The sequence below is a fragment of the Cryptomeria japonica genome, chromosome 7 (genome assembly GCF_030272615.1).
Source record: "Cryptomeria japonica chromosome 7, Sugi_1.0, whole genome shotgun sequence".
In the NCBI taxonomy this organism is placed as follows: domain Eukaryota; kingdom Viridiplantae; phylum Streptophyta; class Pinopsida; order Cupressales; family Cupressaceae; genus Cryptomeria; species Cryptomeria japonica.
This window is the reverse complement of record NC_081411.1, coordinates 487,265,777-487,292,546: the sequence shown is the minus strand read 5'-3', so window position 1 is coordinate 487,292,546 and position 26,770 is coordinate 487,265,777.

Sequence of the window (26,770 nt, the reverse complement as noted above, 5' to 3'; positions counted from 1 at the left end):
CACTGATCGGGAGATCACAGACTATTGTGGAGTGATTCATCATTTCACGAGTGATGAGGCAGTACGGCTGGCCTCAGGGGATCTCGCAGGAGTATACAGCGTATGCTCGCTATGCTGATGAGGAGAGGCAGGGATGGTCTCCACAGTTGTTGTATGCTTTGGCTATGCAGGAGCTGACAGGTTTACATCGCTTGAGATGGAATTACCTGGAGGATGTAGCAGATGCGGGGGTATTGCCCCAGTATAGGGATTACTTTCAGTAGCATCCATTCCCTCGGTTTACAGATCTGGGAGAGCGGGATCTTCATATTGAGGATGTGGAGGATGATGCCCTCACACCGGCACAAGGACAAGGCCAGAGGCAAAGCCATAGGCAAGGACAGGCACAAAGATCAGAGGCTCCACGAACGTCTTGCAGAGCTGCAATCACAGTTGACAGTGGCTCAGACTCAGCTGGCAAAGCGAGACCGACAGCTGGTCAAGGTGAGGGCCGAGCGTGATCACCAAATCACAGCATTGAGAGCGGAGTCAAGAGCAGAGATAGAGTCTCTATGACAAGAGGTTCTTCTCCATAGCAGTAGGGCAGCATATTATGTGGCGGCATATAGTGTCACAGTTCCTGTTGCATAGCAGGTGCAACCCTATTCGCAGTATATGGCTAAATCAAAGGGAGCACAAGCACCTCAACAAGATCTTAGGCATCAGGCTCCTGCTCCTCCACCAAGTGATGAGGGAGAGGGCGCTAGCTAGATGATTCATTTTTTTGTAGCTCGAATATATATTTTTTTGTAGACACACCCATTTTTTGTAGCCTATACGATTCTTTCTCCGATGGGAGTTTGTATATGTCATTGGACATCATTTTGTACTCTTATACTTGACATTATATATATATGAGATCTGATTCGACTTCATCGTACTTGTGTTGATTCGCTTATGAGATGTCTCTTATATGCTTTATTCTATATGTATGCATTTCTTTTCTATATAAATGTATGTAATGCAAATGATTATGAATGTATATTTTTGTTTCTTTGATATGCAAATAAATGATAATGCAAATGAGTAAAATGAAATGTATGAAGCTATATGAAATGTTATGTATGCAGCTAAACATCTCAAAACACAAGTACTCAGCCAAAGAAATGATGATAAATAGACCACTTAGTGTAAGAAATGATGATGCTTTCAACTCTCCTTCAGAAGATAAAGAAATTATTACCATACCGAAATCATTCTAGATTCACAAAAATGCAGAATGAAATGCAAAATGATATGCGAAATGCAACCTAAACCTAGTCACTGGATTTAAAATACTTAAGACTCATCACTGAGCATAATGAACATAACAGGCAGGTTAGAGTTCCTTTCTTTTTCAATGTGCAATATTAATTATCTTGTCCACAATGACCCTTTTTTCATTCATATCCTTGGACAAATTTCGCAGGGACCCGAATTTCATCATAAAGAAATTCCCTCAAAAACAAACAAAGAAATGATATGGACCTCCCTGTAGCATACAAATAAGCGGAGTCGAGGTATGTGAGGCAATTTCACCTTGTTGTGAAGGCTCTTATCACAGACACCTAGCTAATTTATATGTTTCCAGATCATCGGGATCATTCCTACAAGCAGAAAAAAAAGAAAATATTATGCCCCCAATCCTTGCTCCTCTTAGTCACAATAGACTTCCTCGAGTTACTCAGAGGGACAATAATAAAAAATCAATATAAAAGATAGCATATAAAGAAAATTTTCATTCATAGCTCAAACTATTTAGTGATTGTTTTTCGTTATGTTGTTTTGCTTGTGAACTCAGTGATAAACTCTTTGGTAGTTAGGAGACAGGTGACTGACTCGGAGTGGACGACCAGGTTTCATTGACGGAAGAATGACTTGGTTGACACTGCTTAGGATATGTAATGTGCTCTGTCAAGTAACCTAAGACTAGAACGTTGATCAGTTTCAATTCACAAGGGTTCCAATGAACCAGGATGTCACAAAAGTGACTAAAAATATGTACAAGTGAAAGCAAAAGATGCATGAAAGTGGGAAATGCCAACGTTGCGTTGATAGATGGAGTGCTTCAGTACAAGAGGTGCCTATTTGCCAGGTTTTCACCTGCTTGGCAAAGATTCATTTTTATTTTTTTACCAAGGTGCCTGTTTACCAGGTTTTCACCAGGGCAATTTCTCTCTTTATATATATTTTTTTTCTTTCCTTTTTTTTTTTTTTTGGATTTCTTCAGGACTTTTTCTGATTTTTAGGATTTTTTTCAGGACTTTTTTTAGCTGTACATGTTTGCTAGAGTAGAGAATGCTAAGCGAAGAATTTCTTCAAGTGGATGGTTTTAATCGGTTCACAGAGTTGTTCTCCTTCTGAGTTTGAGAGTTGATAGGCACTAGAGCCGTATGCTGCAGTAACAATGTAGGGACCTAGCCAATTGGGTTCAAACTTCCCTTTATTGTCGCGAAACTGTTGATTTTTTGGATTTTCTCTTAGAACTAGGTCACCAACTTGAAATTCTCTTTGTCGAACCTTCTTGTTATATCCTCTGGATATTCTCTTCTTATACACTCTGAGATGATCAAACGCCACTTGTCGACGCTCATCCAGCAATTCGAGTTCTTGCAATCTAGATATTCTATGATCTTCATCAGTAACAAGACCTTGCAATGAAACTCTTAGAGATGGTATTTCTACTTCAATAGGCAATACTTCTTCGGACCCATACACCAAAGAGAAAGGTGTAGCCCCAGTAGGTGTTCTGATACTGGTTCTGTAAGCCCATAGTGCAAGATTGAGTTGCAGATGCCAATCCTTCCCAGACTTGTTCATTGTTCTATGTAAGATAGTCAGTAGGTTTTTATTAGATGTCTCAACTTGTCCATTACCTTGAGGGTAATATACTGATGACTAGTGTTGCTTTATTTTGAATTTCTCACAAAGCTCGTCCAGATCTTTATTCTTGAATTGTCCTCCATTATCAGTCACGATGGATGAAGGTATCCCATACCTGCAAATTATATAGTTTAGGATGAACAAGGTGACTTGTTTACCAGTTGCTTTGATAAGAAGAACTGCCTCTACCCACTTGGTGAAATACTCAGTGGCGGTTATGATAAATTTATGTCCGTTGGATGAAGCCGGACATATCTGACCAATGAGATCAAAGGCCCTGTTGAGCACTATTTTTTAAAAAAAAGAAAAAATATAATAAAAATAAAAAATAATACTATATGTTTCCATAAGCATGAAGACTAATGGATATTTCGGCCAGTAAGCTGTGTCGAGCACTGCAGGAGAGGTTTCATCGAAAGAGCGTTTTCATCGACACAGGGCATATAAAGCGCTAAGCAAAGGTGTTTCGGTAAGAAGTTACCTTCGATGAACGCAAGAAACCGCTCATCGATACCCCATGTTTCATCGAAAAGGATAAAAGCAAAAAGACAAAAGGTGATTTCGAAGAAACATCGTTACCGAGGAAACTCAAGAGGCATTCATCGAAAAGCAAGTCTCATCGATGAACGTGGTGTCGAACAAAAGAAAGGCTGTTTCATCGATAAAAAGGGATATCGATGAAAAGGGGGATATCGATGAACACTCATAAGCCTTCATCGAAGAAAGAAACTCATCGAAAGTATGGCATCGATGAAACTCACGAGCAATTTGTCGAAAAGGGAGACCATCGATGAAAAAGTAATTTCGATGAGTCTTAAAAGCGGCTTCTCGACGTAAGTTTTTCACCGAAACAGTATTATCGAAGAAAGTGAGCTTTCGATGGAAGATTCGAACACTCGGCCGAAGGCAAGGGTTTCATCGATAATTCGAAACGCGCGCACTTTGAGCGGACTGTACTTCCCGCGAAGGAATTAAAAGCCCAGTTGAAAAGTGTCACATCTGCAATTAAATTTAACACTTGAGTAGCCGTTACAGATCCAGAACATTAACTATACGCAAGTTGCCCATTCAATTACAGTTAAGCTGAGTGAATTTTCGTAAGAATCAAATCGATGCCAAGAGATTGAAGGCTGTGAAGAACTTGCAGAGATTTGCAAACGATAACCAGAAGAGTTGAGCATTTTACCAAGTAAGTATTGTCTCTCTTATTTGCTGTAACTATGGAACCTTCGTCTTCTTCTTCTAAAAAGAGTAGGAAAGGAAAAGAGTTAAACCCTGAAGAGAATCCCAAGAGACAGAAGAAAGAAGGGAGAGCTTTGACTCAGGACTTATTAGACCAGTGTCCATCGTCTAGTGTAAGGTCCAAAAAGATTAAAAGTGAAGAAGAAGGATTAGAGGATAAATTTGAAAATCTAGGAGACATCTGGACTGAGATACGAGGGCATGAGTTATTTTTGTTTGGTTACAAAAGAAGGGATGCACCCGAACCCATTAGTAATCTGTGGAAGAGGAACTTGGGCAAGTTAGCAGTTCCGAATGTATTTGTAGACGTAGAATTAATGAAAGCTCTGGTAAATTGCTACAACCCGAGAACTAAAACCATATGTGATTACAGAGGGAATACATTAGTAGTAATCAACAAGCAGACTATTGATATGGTCTTTGATCTAGACTGGGAAGTCGAGGAAAGCATTGATATGAAGAAACTCTCACAGGAATTCTTTAGTTTGGAGAATATCTACAGGACTTGGAGGCTACCTGTTCATAGGCCAAAAGTGGGTGGATCATTTGTTCAGTTTGGCAAAAGTGACAAAGTGCCATTTGATGTCAACCACTTCCATCCATATTTCAAATATACATATTACACTGCAGCCCAAGTACTAGGCATAGAGGCTCATCCACTCATGGATGTTGGGATTATGGTTCTGTGTGCTGATATTCAATCAAAAGACCCTAGGTCATTTGATTTTGCTACTTATGTTGCGGATACCTTGAATCATGGGTTGGAAAAGATGAAAGGAGACCTTGTGAATGTTCACTTTTCATTATACTCCATGTTAATGCATATTCTTCTTTATTTTGGACAAGAAATTAACTTCTGGCCAGATGAGTTCAGCATCAGGTCTTATGATAAGAATGGTCTAAAGAAGCCGGTTCAGCTGTGGGTATCAGCATGGGACCAAAGGTTTATAAACAACCAATATTGGCATTTTCAAGAATACTTTGTGAAACCTCTCAGTGCAGCTTTTGGACAACGCAGGGATTATACTTTGTCCCCTGAAATTAAGAAGTTCCTCAGGCCAAAGGATTTCTCTCCAGAATCACAGGTTGAACACAATTGGGGTGATTGGTATTGCCATGATAATCACACGGAGATAAGGGTATTTGGATATGAAGGGCAACCACACATGCTTCCAATTACGGTGCCAGACAGAGTGGCTAGCTTGGAGATTATAAGGCAATTGTCTATTGCCAGTGCTAAGCATTTAACTGATTTTGGTAAACAATCTATTGTTCCAGGTCTATTAGTTTTCTCTGATTTCATTATCAAAAGTTCAAAGAGTTATCATTTATTACAGAATAAATTAAATTACTATGGCATGACTCTGGGTGAGCCTAGGGAGAATTTTGATCCCGAAGGATATATAAAAACTGCCAGAGCCTCACAGAAACTCAAAGCTGGGATACATATGGCCAAAATGCCAGACGACTTAATTAAGAACCTTGAGCGAGAGGAGGCCAAAGTTTTGAAAGGAAAGAGTGAATTAGTCTGGGAGGCCTACAAATGGAAAAGGGCAAGGGGAATGATAGACGGAGACCTAATTGGAAATATCCAAGATCCTCTGGAGGTGGCTAAAAGGCTACTTCAACATGAGGCTGAAATTATGCACAGAGTTCCTTCACAATTCCTTCGCTTCATTAATACTGAAAGAGACAGTCAGCCCCTAGCTCACATGTCACCAAAATCAACCGCCAGTAGTATCCCACCTGATTCTCCTCGAGAGGATTATCCTCCAGGTTTCGAAACAGAAATGAACATGGACACAGGAGAAATCAACATCAAAGATGTTGTTGACATAAGGATGACTGAGCATGAGGACTTTATTGCTGATGATGGATTCGCCTCCTCTAGGGAATTTCTCTCATTTCTATATCAATACAAAGGGGCTCATGTCAAACGAAGCATGGCTGGAAAACCAGAGGAAGAACAGATGAAGAGATTACAGGATGAAATTGATGTCCTCATGAAAGATATGACTCCTGAAAAGGGGAGGAAACTATTAAAAGAGGCCGGTGTGATCATCTTCTCTGGTTGGGATATCAATTCAGCACTCTTATTTGATGGTTTTTTGAAGAAGCAAGATTTGAATCAGCAGGTATTGCCCCAGGAGGTAGATAAACTGTTCCTAGGCTCTGGATATGATCCAGACAAGAAGGCTCTCCTGCAGTGGGCACTATATCCAAAAGGGAAGAGGCCAATCATTGTGGATATAGAAGAAACCTTTGGGCACCTCATGGTTCATCAGGTTGGAAAGACCGACCCTAGGGTCACTGCGAAGCTCAATCTGGATGTTGCAAGATTGAACTTGGACCAGACAGAGTTTCTGGTCAGAGAAAACATTACATACAAGGGATTATATGAAAAGTCCAAGGAGGAAAACCAGAAGCTGCAAGCAAAGGTATTGCAATTAGAAACGGGGACTCCTATCAGCGAATACACCTCATACCCTGCAGGACGCAGCTTGGATGACGTCTCTGATGCCCTGTACTGGAAATATCAGGCGGAGAAGGCCAATAAACGCGCAGACAATATCCAGCAAAAAATGGACAAATTGGTCAATGACATCATAGGACATCGGTTTAACACCATGCTCTTACAGGTCGAACCATATTGGATAGTTTACAATGGAACCATGAAGGCGTTAACAGAGCATGAGCGGTTAAGAGCACGATTGCAGGGGGTGCTAAGCAATGGCGATTCCATGACGCCAGAAGAAAAGGCTGAGGGTAACGCGTATATGGATAGTCATGTCAAATTCGAAGATATGCTGAGAAGAGATCTAAAAGAATTAGATGATGAAAGACCCGTTGGAATGCCCTCTGTCTACAAGGAAGGAGAGGTAATAACCTTGGAGGATTTGCGAAAGGAGCTTGTCAGCGTCAAGGATTGGGCCTTGTCAGAAATTGATCGGAGTAAGGATATGGCCCCTACCGTCAACCAGATGATATTCAAGTACCTGACGCTAGGGGATGAATTAAAAAAGCAAACACTTCGAATCAAAACATTCAAAGATGATGATTACATTCATCATTTGGGACTTTTGAATCTCTTTTTGCTTAAGTTTAGAGACACTCGAGTTGATGACTAATATTTTGAAAAGACGTGTCTCTTCATGAAAAGCTTGCGTCCTCATATATATATGAGAATGTTTTTGTAATGTAAGGGAGAGACATTATTAGAGAGGATTATGAGCGAAAGAACAACAGCCTGTAAGTCTTCGTGTATGAACTTCAATGGAATACAAATCTTGATCAATTGTTTCCCTGCATATGCGTTGTGGATTATTTCATTTTCTTTTGGCAATCATCTGTGATATTATCTGATAAAGATAGGGTTATTCATATTCTTAAGATCAAATCTATGCTTTATGTTATAATGTTGTAACAAAAGTTTTGCTTGCGGATTGTAATTGTTCCCTGCAAAGCTTAATTGACTGGTCCCTTAAGGGTAGGGTTAAATTCACTCAATCAACACATAATGTAAGCATTCATTTGGTTTTGAAAGAAATAGTAACTGACAGGTTCATAAGGGATGAGTTAAAAAACTGTCTCACAGATTCGCACTATAAGCCCTGAAGAAAATTGTAATGACTCTGTAACCCATGCAATAAAGAAGGCACTGGCTTAAATCTCAAGTCATACTCATCGTTTATTTTCACAATTAGTTATTTTGATAGCTACAGGAGTAATTAAGAAACACAAAGCGAAATAACAACCTTGAACTCGTCTGCAATATCTCCATTCAAGGAATTCATGCCATTTCAAGATCAGGAGATATCAGAATAGGATAACATATCTGCTATAAAAAGCACTGTTTATTGGAGACATTCAGTGAATAGGTACACCCGCCTAGGTCCTGCAGAGCCTAAAGAGAGAGAGTTAGTAACTAATAGGTTCACTCTATAAGTTGGCCAAGTCAATTGGAGGGTTTGATCATAGGAGTTGGCATTGCCTTAGAACCCATCCAATCTGTTGATTTGAGACCCAACAGATTGGCGACTCTGCTGGGGAAATTGTAAGAACTCTGCTGTGGGAAAGAGCTCAGAAGAAATAAAAACAATTCATGTCCTCTAGACAAGAGGTGGCGACTCTAAAATAAGAATTTCAATGCACGGGACAAGATCGGTTGCGAAAGGACAATCTTTATCCCAATTAGATTTCCCTCAACGAAGGAACAAAAATAAAGAACCCATGAATGATTCCATGAGAGAAAGATACAACCAGTATAAACATGAAAGTAGCCAACACTCGCCCTCGAAGGAACAAGATAGAACAACAACTTCAAGCCCGATGAACGAAGATTTGGTTGCGGCATATAAAGCTCAAAAGGGGCGATGCCAAATTCCCCCTGGTTTTGAAAATCATGAAGCACAGTCCAGACAACATACACCACCTCCATCAAGATCAGGTATGGCAGATCCTGCAGATAGATTTACAGATTTAACCAGACAAATGATGGAGGCAGCTGCTGAAATGAGAGATTCAGGAAGGACGCAGGAATGTTTGGAACTGTGTGCCAAGTTGGGCATAAATGTTGGTGAGGATGACTTTAATAAAGATGTAAACAACTACAAGAAAACATATGCTCAGGGAGTGGGTAGAACAAAGAGCAATGATTTCAAAGCTTATGAGAACCCTCTGTTTGGTAACAAAAGGGATGATCATGTGCAATCAAGTGCACCACCAGTCCAGCAAAACTCACATGCAAGCTTTATCCCTCACAATTAGTATCCACCTCCTGGTCAATTTTATAACCAACATCCACCCCCTAATCAGTTTCAGTATCAACACCAGAATCAATACCCTCCTCCTTATCAAAACCAAATGCCCTTGTATGGTAATATGAACCAAAACTTCGTGAATCCTCATGGAGGGCAGGGACTAATAAATATGGAACAAATGAGGCAGTTTGATTTTTCAGGAATGATGGTGTATCCATATCCCATCCCAAATGAGATCAGGACAGCAATACCAAGGTTCACAGGAAGTAATGCAGTTTCAGGTGAGGCTCATTGCAAAGCATTTGATGCAGTAATTGAGGATTTTGGTTTGCCATATGAGGATGTCAAAATCAGGTTGTTTATGCAGTCATTAATAGAAGATGCGAGAGACTGGTTTAGAACGTTGCCTGATGCGTCCATTAGAAATCTTGCAGAATTCAAAGAAATGTTCCTGGAACAATATGGAGACCATAATAGTCCTGAGTTTGCTTTACATGAAATCATCAGCATTAAGAAAGAGCAAAATGAATCAGTAATTGACTTTAACAAAAGATTCAATAGGGTTTTGAACAAAATCCCTAATAGGATGAAACCAGTACCTGAAGTGAGCATTCTGTACTATATCAATGCTTATGACAGCAAAACAAACTATGAGTTGAGAACCAGAAACCCAAGAGATCTCCGAGATGTTATGAAAGATGCCATTGTTATAGAGAACAATAGAAAGGCTGCTGGTAAGATTGGAAAAAGAGAGGATGCAAGATTGTACAATCCTAAAGCACCCAAGGCCAATAGGGAAGAAGATAAGCTTGACAAAGTTTTAAATGCCCTGAAAGATTTATCTGTAAGAGTAAACAAAACAGAGAAGCAGCAATACTACCGTCCTGAGAGACCTAGACTACATGACATGCCTTACAACACTACATGGAAGGATGGAAAACCGATAGAAAGGAACCATAGAGACAATCAACAAATTCCAGATCCTTTAAAAAGAGCAGTAAATTATACTCAAGACGATGACATGTGGTGCTATGCTTGCAATATGCCACACGCTTCCTCTTTGTGTGCAGTAGCAAAAGGGTTGCAAGAGGAGGAGGATAGCTATGAAAATCACGTGGATGATTCAACTATTAATATGATGTCATTTAGTCAGGAAGGAAGGTCGGACTCTATAAATATTGATCAGTACTCTGTTTTACCTGTGACCACCAGCAAAAATGAAAGTGTCAAACTCAGAGTCCCTACTGAAGAAGAGAAAAGAAAAATTACAGCTTATGCTGTTGCACAAGCAAAAAGGACTTATGACTTAAGAAACAGGATGGTGAACCCAGAACAAGGTAAACCTGCTAGTCTTTTCATGAAAGAAAACAATGAAGCATTTAAGCAAATGAATAAGGCAACTAAGACTAGGCAAGATGATAATCAGGGTCCTGATGTTCAAAGGAAAGAAACGGTAAAAACTCTTTCATCACAGCAATCTACCTCGTTTGATATCTCAGCTGCACTAACACAATTAAAAGTCTCTGTCCCATTGATGGAAATCATGAGGTTTCCTGAATATAGGGAAAAAACTTTGGAAATGATTTCAGGTGTCCAAGAAGGGAAGGTTAATGAAAGGAAACGAGAAGTCCCAACAGGTGGCAGTAATGAACAAATGGCTCCAATTATATACTTAGGGTCCACTATAACTAAAAATCCAACACAAGTAGACCCATTTTACCTCACTTTGGTGATAAACAACAAAAGGGTTAAAAATTGTATGATTGATTCAGGAGCAGCCATAAACGTCATGCCTGTTGGGGTGATGAAAGAATTAGGATTGGAAGTTGATACTACCTTTGGGAAATGCTATGCCATGGACAATAGATCAGTCCCAGTGGTTGGTATCATGAAGAATGTAGAGTTCAGATTAGCAGCCTGTCCAGAAGCATCGTATAAAACAGATATCACGGTGGTAGATGTTCCACCAAACTATGGAATGTTGTTGTCTAGACAATGGTCGAATATGATTGGTGGATATGTGCAGCTGGATTTATCTTATGCTACAATTCCAATAAATGGACAGGAAATAAAAATTGACAGGGAGCCTCGGTCCACATATATCATAGAAGACATGGAAGGAACAGTGAACCAAGTGTGTTTTTTACAAACTGACATGGACAACTTCCAGGTACAGTTGACAAAACCTAAATTTAAAGAGTGGATCCCCATTGAGTCATGTCTAACTGAAAATGATGGTCAAATATGGAAGATGTTCTTTGATGGGTCTTGTAGTAAAGAAAGGAGTGGGGCTGGAATCCTTTTTATTTCACCTACAGGAGAAACTTACAAGTATTCTTTCAAGTTGTTATTTGAATGTACAAACAACATTGCTGAATATGAAGCCCTACTCACTGGTCTTAACATAGCAGTCAAACATGGAATCAAGTTGATAAGTGTCTTTGGAGATTCAGAACTAATAGTCTCACAAGTAAAGGAGAGATATGCCTCGAAGCATTTAAGACTGAAACAATACAGAAATGCTGTATGGGATACCATGGAGCTTTTTGATGCTTTTCAGATAACCTGGATAGATAGATCAAAGAACATCATGGCAGATTTTCTAGCAAATGTTGCACTAAAAGGTAATGATATAACACTAACTGGGATATCTGAAGTGGAGATGAAAGTGAGACCATCTGTTCCTGACAACTTGTATAATTGGCAAGTGTTTCAAGATGATGCAGATCTGTTGAACTTCTTGCAGTGTGCTGATCATTATCAGGCTCAAGCTATAAATTTTAATGACTTTGTGGAACAAACTGAAGGTAAGGAGACCTTATTTGGACATGAAATTATACAACTGAAGACAAATAAATTACCAAGAGTCCTGGTAGCATTAGAGAGAACTTTTAATGCTCAAGATGTAATCGAAACCAAAGGGTCAGCTGTTAAAGAAAGTGATGTTGAACAAATCAATCTAGGAAATGAAGAAGCCCCCAAGAATGTTTTTATTGGAAAAAAAATTGACTCCTACTATGAGGCAACAACTGATAATCTTGTTAAAGAGATATAAACATGTGTTTGCATGGTCTTATGAGGATCTCAAAGCTTACAGGGAAGATCTCTTTCAACATGAGATACCACTTAAGCCAGAAGCTAAGCCATTTAGGCAAAAACAGAGACCAATTAATCCTACATTGCTACCAAAGATGAGAGAAGAAATTATAAAGATGAAAGATGCAGGAATAATAGAACCATGCAGATATTCCACTTGGGTTTCTAACTTGGTACCAGTCAGGAAGAAAAATGGGGATATTAGATTATGTGTAGATTTTAGGAATTTAAACATATCGTCTTTAAAGGATAACTATCCATTGCCAAACATGGATAATATGCTGCAGAAGGTAACAGGGTGTGAGTTGCTGTCCATGATGGATGGATTTTCGGGTTACAATCAGGTGAAAGTTAGAGAAACTGAAAAATATAAAACAGCCTTCACAACTCCATGGGGCACTTATGTCTATGCACGAATGCCATTTGGATTGACCAATGCTGGAGCTACTTTTCAAAGGGCAATGGATGTGGCTTTTTCAGAATTGATTGACATAATCATGGTAGTATACCAAGATGATCTGACTGCGTACTCAAAGAAAGCTGATGATCACTGTGAACACCTTGAGAAGATATTTAAAAGAGCCTTAGAATATGGAATTTCCTTGAATCCCAAGAAATGTCACTTTGGTGTTGAAGAGGGAAAACTACTTGGACACATAGTATCCAAGGAGGGGGTGAGAATTGACCCTGAAAGGGTAGCAGCTATTAACGAGGTTCCCATCCCCCGAACTATCAAAGCAATCCAGTCATTTTTGGGACAAATTAATTTTGTGAGAAGGTTCATTTTGAATTTCGCAGACATAGTGAAACCTATAGTAAGGATGTTGAAGAAAGAGGCAAAAATTGACTGGACTGAAGATGCAATTGATTCCTTTGTGGCTATTAAAAGAGCAATTTCTGAGGCACCAGTACTAATTTCCCCAGATTTTGGCAAACCATTTATGATATTTTCATTTGCCTCTTGTCATACTATAGCAGCAGTGTTGTTACAGAAAAATTCAGAGGGGTATGAGCAGCCCATTGCATACTTTAGCAAGTCTTTAAGCCCTTCAGAAGTAAAATATGAGATAAATGAAAAACAGGCCTATGCTCTGGTCAAAGCAGTAAAACAATTCAGGCCATACCTAGTAGGGGCCGAAGTTATTGCTTATGTTCCCAATGCAGCAGTAAAAGATATCTTCAGACAAACTGAGGTCACGGGCAAAAGATGCAAATGGATCAATCAGATACAAGAATTTAACATTGAGCTTAAGATTTCACAGGTTATCAAAGGACAAGGACTGGCCAAACTCATGACAGGAACTGAAATTGAAGAGTCTGATGTGAATCAGGTTGGATGGGAAGAAGCTAATTTCAGTATTGAGAAAACATCATGGTACACTGATATCATGTATTACCTTAAGCACTTAAAGTGTCCAGATGCTATGACCGATAGTCAGAAGAGAGCTTTGAAGTTAAAATCAGCAAGGTATGTGATTATAAATGGGGACTTATACTGGAAAAATAGAGATGGGATATTGTTATTGTGTCTGGACAATTACCAGGCAGACAAGGTTCTTCATGAAATGCATGATGGGGTTTGTGGTGGCCATTTCTCAGCTAAGACTACAGCACATAAAATATTAAGAGCCGGATATTATTGGCCATGTGTCTTCAATGATTCCTATAGATATGTCAGAAAATGCGAAGCTTGTCAAAAGTTCTCAAGCAAAACAAAATATCAAGGATCACTCCCGTTGAGACCAATGGTGACTGAGGAACCATTCCAACAGTGGGGGATTGACTTTATAGGGGAAATATCAGAAAAATCTAGTGGAGGACACAGATGGATATTGGTTGCTACAGATTATTTTACCAAATGGGTGGAGGCAATACCTACCAGGCAGGCCACTAGCAAGGTGGTGATAAAATTCTTAATGGAGAACATTATTACTAGGTTTGGTGTTCCTGCAAGAATCATCTCGGATAATGGCATGTCTTTTAGATCAGAGGAATTCAACAATTTCTGTGATGAATATGGCATTAAGATATCACATTCTTCTCCTTATCACCCCCAGGGGAATGGGCAGGCCGAATCAAGCAACAAGAACATCCTGAAGATCATTAAAAAGATGCTGGGGCAGAACAAAAAAGCATGGGACTCAAAGTTGAATCTTGCATTATGGGCAGACAGGATAACTGTGAAAAGATCCACAGGAAAATCTCCATTTGAATTGGTTTATGGCAAAAGGGCCAGACTACCTTTGGATAATCTTCTACCTGTACATAGATTTATGATTCAAGAGGAAATAGATGTTGAAGATCCATCACAAGAAAGAATAATGCAGCTAGTAGAACTTGATGAAGTCAGGGCAGAAGCTCAAAGGCAAAATATCAGGATTCAGAATCAAATAAAGAGGTTGTATGACAAGAGGACATCTCACAGGAAATTTTGTGTAGGAGACTGGGTTTTAATGTGGAATGCCAGGAGTCAAGACAAAGGCAAGCATGGTAAATTTGAAGCCTTATGGATCGGCCCATATGTGATCATAGACAAAGGGGGGGAGGATTCTTATTTGCTCCAAAACGCGACAGGGGAGGTCCAGGAATTGCCAGTACATGGGCAGTTCTTAAAGAACTTCTTCTCCTGAAGCACTCTGCATCACCTGTACAGTAGGGTAGGATCCGTTTCCATTGTAAATACCATCATGTCTACGAAACCAGAGATTCTGGATTCTTGAAGGCATAGTTCAGAATGCCTCCATCCTCAGTCAGAGCCGCTGTTGAGCACTATTTTTTAAAAAAAAGAAAAAATATAATAAAAATAAAAAATAATACTATATGTTTCCATAAGCATGAAGACTAATGGATATTTCGGCCAGTAAGCTGTGTCGAGCACTGCAGGAGAGGTTTCATCGAAAGAGCGTTTTCATCGACACAGGGCATATAAAGCGCTAAGCAAAGGTGTTTCGGTAAGAAGTTACCTTCGATGAACGCAAGAAACCGCTCATCGATACCCCATGTTTCATCGAAAAGGATAAAAGCAAAAAGACAAAAGGTGATTTCGAAGAAACATCGTTACCGAGGAAACTCAAGAGGCATTCATCGAAAAGCAAGTCTCATCGATGAACGTGGTGTCGAACAAAAGAAAGGCTGTTTCATCGATAAAAAGGGATATCGATGAAAAGGGGGATATCGATGAACACTCATAAGCCTTCATCGAAGAAAGAAACTCATCGAAAGTATGGCATCGATGAAACTCACGAGCAATTTGTCGAAAAGGGAGACCATCGATGAAAAAGTAATTTCGATGAGTCTTAAAAGCGGCTTCTCGACGTAAGTTTTTCACCGAAACAGTATTATCGAAGAAAGTGAGCTTTCGATGGAAGATTCGAACACTCGGCCGAAGGCAAGGGTTTCATCGATAATTCGAAACGCGCGCACTTTGAGCGGACTGTACTTCCCGCGAAGGAATTAAAAGCCCAGTTGAAAAGTGTCACATCTGCAATTAAATTTAACACTTGAGTAGCCGTTACAGATCCAGAACATTAACTATACGCAAGTTGCCCATTCAATTACAGTTAAGCTGAGTGAATTTTCGTAAGAATCAAATCGATGCCAAGAGATTGAAGGCTGTGAAGAACTTGCAGAGATTTGCAAACGATAACCAGAAGAGTTGAGCATTTTACCAAGTAAGTATTGTCTCTCTTATTTGCTGTAACTATGGAACCTTCGTCTTCTTCTTCTAAAAAGAGTAGGAAAGGAAAAGAGTTAAACCCTGAAGAGAAGCCCAAGAGACAGAAGAAAGAAGGGAGAGCTTTGACTCAGGACTTATTAGACCAGTGTCCATCGTCTAGTGTAAGGTCCAAAAAGATTAAAAGTGAAGAAGAAGGATTAGAGGATAAATTTGAAAATCTAGGAGACATCTGGACTGAGATACGAGGGCATGAGTTATTTTTGTTTGGTTACAAAAGAAGGGATGCACCCGAACCCATTAGTAATCTGTGGAAGAGGAACTTGGGCAAGTTAGCAGTTCCGAATGTATTTGTAGACGTAGAATTAATGAAAGCTCTGGTAAATTGCTACAACCCGAGAACTAAAACCATATGTGATTACAGAGGGAATACATTAGTAGTAATCAACAAGCAGACTATTGATATGGTCTTTGATCTAGACTGGGAAGTCGAGGAAAGCATTGATATGAAGAAACTCTCACAGGAATTCTTTAGTTTGGAGAATATCTACAGGACTTGGAGGCTACCTGTTCATAGGCCAAAAGTGGGTGGATCATTTGTTCAGTTTGGCAAAAGTGACAAAGTGCCATTTGATGTCAACCACTTCCATCCATATTTCAAATATACATATTACACTGCAGCCCAAGTACTAGGCATAGAGGCTCATCCACTCATGGATGTTGGGATTATGGTTCTGTGTGCTGATATTCAATCAAAAGACCCTAGGTCATTTGATTTTGCTACTTATGTTGCGGATACCTTGAATCATGGGTTGGAAAAGATGAAAGGAGACCTTGTGAATGTTCACTTTTCATTATACTCCATGTTAATGCATATTCTTCTTTATTTTGGACAAGAAATTAACTTCTGGCCAGATGAGTTCAGCATCAGGTCTTATGATAAGAATGGTCTAAAGAAGCCGGTTCAGCTGTGGGTATCAGCATGGGACCAAAGGTTTATAAACAACCAATATTGGCATTTTCAAGAATACTTTGTGAAACCTCTCAGTGCAGCTTTTGGACAACGCAGGGATTATACTTTGTCCCCTGAAATTAAGAAGTTCCTCAGGCCAAAGGATTTCTCTCCAGAATCACAGGTTGAACACAATTGGGGTGATTGGTATTGCCATGATAATCACACGGAGATAAGGGTATTTGGATATGAAGGGCAACCACACATGCTTCCAATTACGGTGCCAGACAGAGTGGCTAGCTTGGAGATTATAAGGCAATTGTCTATTGCCAGTGCTAAGCATTTAACTGATTTTGGTAAACAATCTATTGTTCCAGGTCTATTAGTTTTCTCTGATTTCATTATCAAAAGTTCAAAGAGTTATCATTTATTACAGAATAAATTAAATTACTATGGCATGACTCTGGGTGAGCCTAGGGAGAATTTTGATCCCGAAGGATATATAAAAACTGCCAGAGCCTCACAGAAACTCAAAGCTGGGATACATATGGCCAAAATGCCAGACGACTTAATTAAGAACCTTGAGCGAGAGGAGGCCAAAGTTTTGAAAGGAAAGAGTGAATTAGTCTGGGAGGCCTACAAATGGAAAAGGGCAAGGGGAATGATAGACGGAGACCTAATTGGAAATATCCAAGATCCTCTGGAGGTGGCTAAAAGGCTACTTCAACATGAGGCTGAAATTATGCACAGAGTTCCTTCACAATTCCTTCGCTTCATTAATACTGAAAGAGACAGTCAGCCCCTAGCTCACATGTCACCAAAATCAACCGCCAGTAGTATCCCACCTGATTCTCCTCGAGAGGATTATCCTCCAGGTTTCGAAACAGAAATGAACATGGACACAGGAGAAATCAACATCAAAGATGTTGTTGACATAAGGATGACTGAGCATGAGGACTTTATTGCTGATGATGGATTCGCCTCCTCTAGGGAATTTCTCTCATTTCTATATCAATACAAAGGGGCTCATGTCAAACGAAGCATGGCTGGAAAACCAGAGGAAGAACAGATGAAGAGATTACAGGATGAAATTGATGTCCTCATGAAAGATATGACTCCTGAAAAGGGGAGGAAACTATTAAAAGAGGCCGGTGTGATCATCTTCTCTGGTTGGGATATCAATTCAGCACTCTTATTTGATGGTTTTTTGAAGAAGCAAGATTTGAATCAGCAGGTATTGCCCCAGGAGGTAGATAAACTGTTCCTAGGCTCTGGATATGATCCAGACAAGAAGGCTCTCCTGCAGTGGGCACTATATCCAAAAGGGAAGAGGCCAATCATTGTGGATATAGAAGAAACCTTTGGGCACCTCATGGTTCATCAGGTTGGAAAGACCGACCCTAGGGTCACTGCGAAGCTCAATCTGGATGTTGCAAGATTGAACTTGGACCAGACAGAGTTTCTGGTCAGAGAAAACATTACATACAAGGGATTATATGAAAAGTCCAAGGAGGAAAACCAGAAGCTGCAAGCAAAGGTATTGCAATTAGAAACGGGGACTCCTATCAGCGAATACACCTCATACCCTGCAGGACGCAGCTTGGATGACGTCTCTGATGCCCTGTACTGGAAATATCAGGCGGAGAAGGCCAATAAACGCGCAGACAATATCCAGCAAAAAATGGACAAATTGGTCAATGACATCATAGGACATCGGTTTAACACCATGCTCTTACAGGTCGAACCATATTGGATAGTTTACAATGGAACCATGAAGGCGTTAACAGAGCATGAGCGGTTAAGAGCACGATTGCAGGGGGTGCTAAGCAATGGCGATTCCATGACGCCAGAAGAAAAGGCTGAGGGTAACGCGTATATGGATAGTCATGTCAAATTCGAAGATATGCTGAGAAGAGATCTAAAAGAATTAGATGATGAAAGACCCGTTGGAATGCCCTCTGTCTACAAGGAAGGAGAGGTAATAACCTTGGAGGATTTGCGAAAGGAGCTTGTCAGCGTCAAGGATTGGGCCTTGTCAGAAATTGATCGGAGTAAGGATATGGCCCCTACCGTCAACCAGATGATATTCAAGTACCTGACGCTAGGGGATGAATTAAAAAAGCAAACACTTCGAATCAAAACATTCAAAGATGATGATTACATTCATCATTTGGGACTTTTGAATCTCTTTTTGCTTAAGTTTAGAGACACTCGAGTTGATGACTAATATTTTGAAAAGACGTGTCTCTTCATGAAAAGCTTGCGTCCTCATATATATATGAGAATGTTTTTGTAATGTAAGGGAGAGACATTATTAGAGAGGATTATGAGCGAAAGAACAACAGCCTGTAAGTCTTCGTGTATGAACTTCAATGGAATACAAATCTTGATCAATTGTTTCCCTGCATATGCGTTGTGGATTATTTCATTTTCTTTTGGCAATCATCTGTGATATTATCTGATAAAGATAGGGTTATTCATATTCTTAAGATCAAATCTATGCTTTATGTTATAATGTTGTAACAAAAGTTTTGCTTGCGGATTGTAATTGTTCCCTGCAAAGCTTAATTGACTGGTCCCTTAAGGGTAGGGTTAAATTCACTCAATCAACACATAATGTAAGCATTCATTTGGTTTTGAAAGAAATAGTAACTGACAGGTTCATAAGGGATGAGTTAAAAAACTGTCTCACAGATTCGCACTATAAGCCCTGAAGAAAATTGTAATGACTCTGTAACCCATGCAATAAAGAAGGCACTGGCTTAAATCTCAAGTCATACTCATCGTTTATTTTCACAATTAGTTATTTTGATAGCTACAGGAGTAATTAAGAAACACAAAGCGAAATAACAACCTTGAACTCGTCTGCAATATCTCCATTCAAGGAATTCATGCCATTTCAAGATCAGGAGATATCAGAATAGGATAACATATCTGCTATAAAAAGCACTGTTTATTGGAGACATTCAGTGAATAGGTACACCCGCCTAGGTCCTGCAGAGCCTAAAGAGAGAGAGTTAGTAACTAATAGGTTCACTCTATAAGTTGGCCAAGTCAATTGGAGGGTTTGATCATAGGAGTTGGCATTGCCTTAGAACCCATCCAATCTGTTGATTTGAGACCCAACAGGCCCATTGCTGAAAAGGCCAGTGTGTTATAAATGGTATGAGGTCCCTTGCCAGGGCATGTATGAGATTTCCATGAAGCTGACATTTCTCACAAGTCTTAGCAAATTTTATGGCATCTTTTTCCATATCTGGCCAGTAGTAGTCAGCCCGTAATAGTTTCCGAGCTAAAGTAAAACCATTCGAATGAGATCCACAAATACCTTCATGGAATTTTGATAATGCACGTTTAGATTCTTCAGTTTCTAGACATCTAAGCAATGTACCATCCAAACCTCATCTAAATAAATCATTAGCTATGATAACATACCGCGAAGCATTGTGAGTTAGGTTTCTTTTCTCATTACGAGTAAGGTTTTTAGGGATAATTTGATCGCATAGATAGGAATAGATGTGGCTATATCGGGATGAGTCATGTCCAATAATAGAACAGACTATTTGGGTCTCAGGAGAATCATAAGCGGGGTAGTATAACTCTTCCCCCAAGAAATCAAAGTGAAAATTGGACTCCTGTAACTCAGGTATAGATGCCAAGGTGGCCATAGCATCTCCTACTCTATTCGCTGATCTAGGAATCTGTTGGAATGATACAAAAGCAAAGTACTTCTTGATATCATCCACCATCCTCTTGTAAGGCATCAATTTCTTATCTTGAGTTTGATATGTATCGTTGATATGATTGATAACCAACTGAGAATCTCCATAGATATGTAATTCAACAACCTTCCATTCAATAGCTAGTTTTATTCCATTCACCAAAGCTTCATATTCTACAATATTGTTTGTGCAGGGAAACAGAATCTTGTAAGAATTTGGGATTGAATACTTCTGAGGAGTAATAAATAATATGCCAGCACCTGAACCATTTTGAGTAAAGGAACCATCGAAGAACATCTTCCAGGGTTGTTGAGTAAGATGCATTATTGATTCATCTGGGAACTCAATGTGTAGTGGTTGAGTATCCTCAAGTGGAGCTTCAACAAGTTGATCAGCAATTACCTGTCCTTTTATGGCTTTGCATTCCACATATTCAATGTCAAACTCTATAAGGATCATAACCCATTTCACCAATCTTCCGGTGACTGTTGCTTTATTAAGAAGATACTTGAGTGGATCGATTTTGGCCACCAACTTGACTGAATGTGCTAGCATATAGTGCCTCAATTTCTCTGATGCAAAGACTAACGGCAAGCATGATTTTTCTATTATACTGTAGTTCATTTCATAAGACACCAATGTCCTGCTGATGTAATAAATAGCTCTTTCCTTTTTGTTGTCATCTTGTTGCGCCGGAAGTGCCCCCAATGATGAATCAATTGCTGATATATATAAGATTAGTGGCTTACCTTGAATAGGTGGCATCAATATCAGTGGATTAGATAGGTACTCTTTTATCTGTTGAAGATGTTGTTCACACTACTGATCCTAGTTGTATATTATTCCTTTTCTCAATACTTTTGTAAAAGGTTGAGCCTTGTTTGCTAGCTGGGAAATGAATCTTCTAATGGATTGGAGACGTCCCTATAGACTTCTCATTTGATTGATGTTATTTAGAGGCGACATTTCCATTATAGCTTTGACCTTCTCAGAATCAACCTCGATTCCCTTCTTTGAAATGATGTAGCCAAGTAATTTACCAGATGTCACTCCGAATGCACACTTCTTTGGATTTAATCGAAGCTTGAATTTTTGCATTATGTCAAGTATAGGACCTAACTCTTGAATATGTGTTGATCTTTTCATAGTCTTCACTAAGGTGTCATCAACATAATCTTCCATATTCTTATGCATCATGTCATGAAAGATAGTTGTAACTTCTCTTTGATAGGTCGCCCCTATGTTCTTTAACCCAAATGGCATAACGTTCCAGCAAAAGGTTCCCCATGCATAGGTGAAAGCTATCTTTTCTTGATCTCCAGGAGCAATTTTAGTCTGATTGTAGCCAAAAAATCCATCCATTAGTGAGTACATCTCATACCCAACTGTCATGTCGACTATCATATCAATATTTGGCAATGGAAAGTTGTCTTTTGGACATGCTTTGTTGAGATCTCTAAAATCTGTACAAACTCTGATAGATTTATCTGCCTTCGACACAGCACTATGTTGGAAATCCATTTAGCATAATCTATTGCTCTGATAAATCCAGCTTTGAGCAGTTTCTCTAGTTCAGCTTTGACCAATAGTGCTACATGCGGGTGCATCTTACGGAGTTTTTGCTTAACTGGTTTTACTCCTGGCGTGATTGAGAGATGGTGCATAATGAGATCAGGATCCAAGCCTGGCATATCATAGTATGTCCATGCAAATTTTTTTTTTTTTTTGGATTATATCCTAGTCCAGCCTTATCATGTGTGAATTTGGTTTGTAGCTGAATTGGTTCAGTAATACCTTCTTTTTGCTTGCCCAGAGGACCAGTACCTGGGTATCCCATACATTGAATCATTTTGTAACCATGACCATATTGGTTTGAGGAAACCTCACAATGTCGTACCTCCTCATTTGGACTATCTTCCTTAAAGAGCCAGTTAAGCACAACATCCTCTTCTATTTCATCTGCCAAGGAGGTAGAAGACTATACAAAGAGACCATCATATATGGTATTCGGAGCCAAAGTTTGTGTTCTCATAGCCTCTGATGGCTTGCCCAACTATTTTGGCGATGGAGGGAGAGAAACTAATGATAGTACCGGTTCTATCTTGTAGCCATCCATACCGGTATCTGTAATCTTCAATCTCTTTTCTAAGTCTTTCATCAATGTTTCTAGATCTTCACTTGGAGAGGCTACCCTATTATGAGGCACAAAAGTATCTGCACCTTTTGTCAATGCATTACATATGACATTTGTATCAGTAGGAATACTGACTTCAGCTCCGTTATAAGGAAACTTTAAGCATTGGTGATATGTTGACGGTACTGCCTTCATTTCATGAATCCACGGCCTGCCTAGTAATATAATTTATGACAATGGAATATCAAGAACCTGGAAAAGGACTTCTCTCTCTACCAGTCCTACTCTAATTGGTAATGATACCAGACCTTTGGAGGTCCTCTCTTCCTCATCATAAGCTTTAATTGTTATTTTCTTGCCTAGATCAATGACATTTTCAGAGAATCCTAGTTGTGTAAGCTGATGATAAGTACAGATATTCAACCCCGCGCCTCCATCTATCAAAACACGTTTGACTCTGTGTTTGTGGATCATGGCTTCAATATGCAATGGCTGGTTATGTGGATGATTTAATGAATTGTCATCTTCTTCAGAGAAGGTCAAATAGTGAGGTGAAGTCAGATGACCCACCATAGACTAAAACCGATCAATGTCTAAATCTTTTGGAACGTTGGTAGTGAGCAATGCTTTGTCTAGAATTTCCTTGTGAGCAGATGAGAGTTGTAGCAATTCAAAAATTGAAATTTGAGCATTTGTCCTTTTTAATTGTTCAATTACGTTGTATCCAGAGGATGATGATGAAGTTAACCTTTTAAATTTGTCCAAGGTTGATTCCTTTTGTTTGTTTGGCAAGGTTGTTGGATTTGATGTTTCTTGAGCCGGGTTGGAAGAACTAGCTCCTTGGAGGGTAACTTTCTTTTGAGATCAGGTCAGAGCTCTTGCATATCGTGATTTATTTGGTTTATCTTGAACTATAATCACATTGCAATATTCCGAGTGTGAAGGCTCAATCATGTTGATAACGTTGTCCTGGCTGGCATAAGTATAATTTACCTTGGCACCTCCTTTGGTCTTTGAGGAATCACCTTGTTCGTAAGCAGGCAAAGGGTCTTTAAATACTTTATGATCAGCATTGGTTGGATGATTCCCAACAACAACTTTACCAGCATTTATGAGATCTTGAATCTCATGTTTTAACTTCATGCAATTGTTTTCTGTTATGACCCTTATTCCGATAGAAGTCACAGTATTCATTTTCTCTCCACCATCTTGGTTTGACATCTGGATCATATGGTCTGGAGTTATTTGGTAGTGTTATCAAGTTGTTTTCCAATAGAGTTTTGAAATTAGATTCATATGATTCTTCAAGAGGAGTAAAATCACGCTTAGGTTTGGAAAGCCAAGGCTTTTCTTTGAACCATTCCTTTGTTTTCTTTGGCGGATTCTTTACTGCAATCTCAGCAGCTTTAAGTGCTTGTGTACCACTATCCAAGTTGAATATTGTGGATTTTGAGTTGGTTTTGATAGTGTCTACTACTCCATCATTAACAACATTATTGTTGTTGTCTTTGGCAAATTTCCAATACTTGTTCTTCTCTTTAGAGCTAGATCCTGTTTGTGTTTCTTTCTAAGGTGTGATATCTCCCTTCTTTATGAGCACATCTTCCATTCGAATGGCATTATCTACCATTTTGTTAAATGATGGGTGTACTTGCATTTGTACGCTATATTTTAGTTCGTGGACCAAGTTATTGACAAATATATCCATTTTCTCAGAGTCTGGAACAGGTCGTGGGTACCTAGAGAACATCTTTCTCTAGCGTTGGAGAAAAGTAAGAAGAGGTTCCCCTATTTTCTGTTGAGTATTACAAAGATCAATCATAGTTACAGGATGTCAAATGTTGTATGAGTATTGTTGTAAAAATAGTTGGATTAGTTCTTTGAATGTTTTTATTCCTTTGGGTAGACTTGAGAACCATTATATGGCTTGACCCCCTAAACTCCTTGGGAAGAGACGCATGAGGTATGTTTGGTCATGCATGAACTCCATACAAGTAGCACTAAATTCCCTAACATAATCTTGAGGATCTGAGGTACCATCATATTTTTCAAATTTTGGGATTTCCACTCGTGAAGGAAATGGAGGCATGTGTAGATTCTTGTCAAATGGAAAGGGACATATTGTTTCCAGAGAATATTATTTTGGGGACTTGTCCTTATTCTTCAGTTCTATGACCTCCATCCGCAAAGCTAGTAACTATTTGTGTACCATGAGTATAGGTGAATCTTCCCTTTTAGTAACAAGTGTTTGAACATCATATCCAATAGGAAGTTTGGCACCTTGTTTTGCTAGTTCTAAGAAATAGTCTTCCTTCTCTCGGGTCATGATAGTTTTCATCATTTTTCTAAAGTCTTTGTCTTTCTGATAGTCAAGGATTTCTTTTTCTGGAGGTTTAGCATCTTCGTCAATCTCACTTGATGATGAGGAGTCATTATGATTTTTGGGAATATTACAGTCGTTTTTGTTTCCATCATTGTATTTTGTCTCATGTATGGTGGGAGATTTCAGTTCATCAAAAATTGGTCCGCCTGATGACGACGACATGTCAATGAGTGGATCCTTTACGTAGAACGGATTATCTTGATATTTGAAGGGTTGTTCTTTGCCTTTGGCTTCTTTCTTATCAGAACTCCTGGTTTGAATAGGCATCTTTATGGATTTGTGTGACCTAGAGTTATTTGTGATGCAGAGTTCAAGATCAATTTCAGAGCTAGTTGTTCTGTTTAGAGTATTGTTTAGGAGAAACAACTGAGATTTAGTCTGATTTCAGGAACGATCTATCCTGTCTAAGATGTTATCTAAGTTGATTCTAAGCATAGTGTAAGATTCAGTCTAGTTTCAAGAACGATCTATCCTATATAAGACGTTATCTAAGTGACTAAAAATTTGATAGGTAGTTGATTGAACTAGCTGAAAGGTGATCGACCAAATCATGCAACGCAAATGGTAGAGGTACACTGTCTTGATCTATTTATGCTCAGGAAAATGATAACTAGTATTATGTTTGTTGTAAGCTATTTTTAGGCAAGTTTGACTGTTCTGTTCTAACAAAACCAGAGACTCGTACGACAATATTTTCTGGACCGGACGATAATTTAGCAACTACAGGATGACAATAGTTTTGTTTCGTAAGAGTTGCTACCTCGTACCGTACGACAAATGAGCATGTACAGGACGACAAAAGACTGAAGGCAATTTTGTCTCATATGAGACAAGATATAGTTCAGGATAATAAATGACTTAGACTTGTACGACAGATAATCTGGTATAGGATGACAAATCAGTAGACTCGTACGACACAGGACTTGGTGCAGCACGATGGATTATCAGACTCATATGACTGTTCACAAGACAGAGCCTAGAAATTTTGAGGTTTTCCGGTTGCTGAGTATGATAATTGAGTATGACTAATTTTGAGATGGATTGATTTTTGACCAAGATAAACTAGTTTCTGACTTGGACAGATTTCTGACTTAAAATGGACTAGTTTCTGACACGGACAGAGTTTCGGCTTAGGATGGACTAGTTTCTGACATGGACAAAGTTTTGACTTAGGATGGACTAGTTTTTGACACGGACAGAGTTTGAACTTAGTATGGACTAGTTTCTGACACAGACAAAGTTTTGACTCACTGAGTTGTTTCTGGTCTTCACCAATTTTCGGTAGTTCAGTTTTTGTTTCAGGGATGAAAACACAGAAAACAAGTAGTATGTGTAGTGACTCCAATCACAACATGCAAACCCTAAAGAATTTGGTGAGGAAAGAAAACCTTTTCTTGTAGACTCAGGTACACACCCAATAGCTAATCAGAATACGGCCACTGAGTCTCATGCAATGGATTCTCAATGCCGTATTATCCGACTCCAAACGCTAATGGGGGCACGAAATGACAAGTATCTTTGGAGAGTTACTATCTCTCTTGCACAAAGATTATCCCCCTTTTGGAGATGAACCGGGTAGCTTCTAATTTTAAATTGGATTTAGTCAGGGATCCGTTCGGTGCGTCGAGGTATAAACTCAATTAAGAGGTCTCCCAGCCTTGAAAACTAAGGTTTAATATACCCGAAGGTACGGAGGAGAGCTATTCCCGAGCACTGTCGTTGACTTGATTTTCATCAAATCATGTTTATTTTATAGTGGGTTGAAGTACTTGGCACCTAGCCATTCCCCTCACACCGGCCATAACAACTTTAAGAGTTTTTCAACCCCTCGGGAGGGCAGGCCTGCTAAAGATGTACAAATCTCAAACAAAGAAAAAGCTTCAAGGGTTTGGATTTCTGATTGTTTA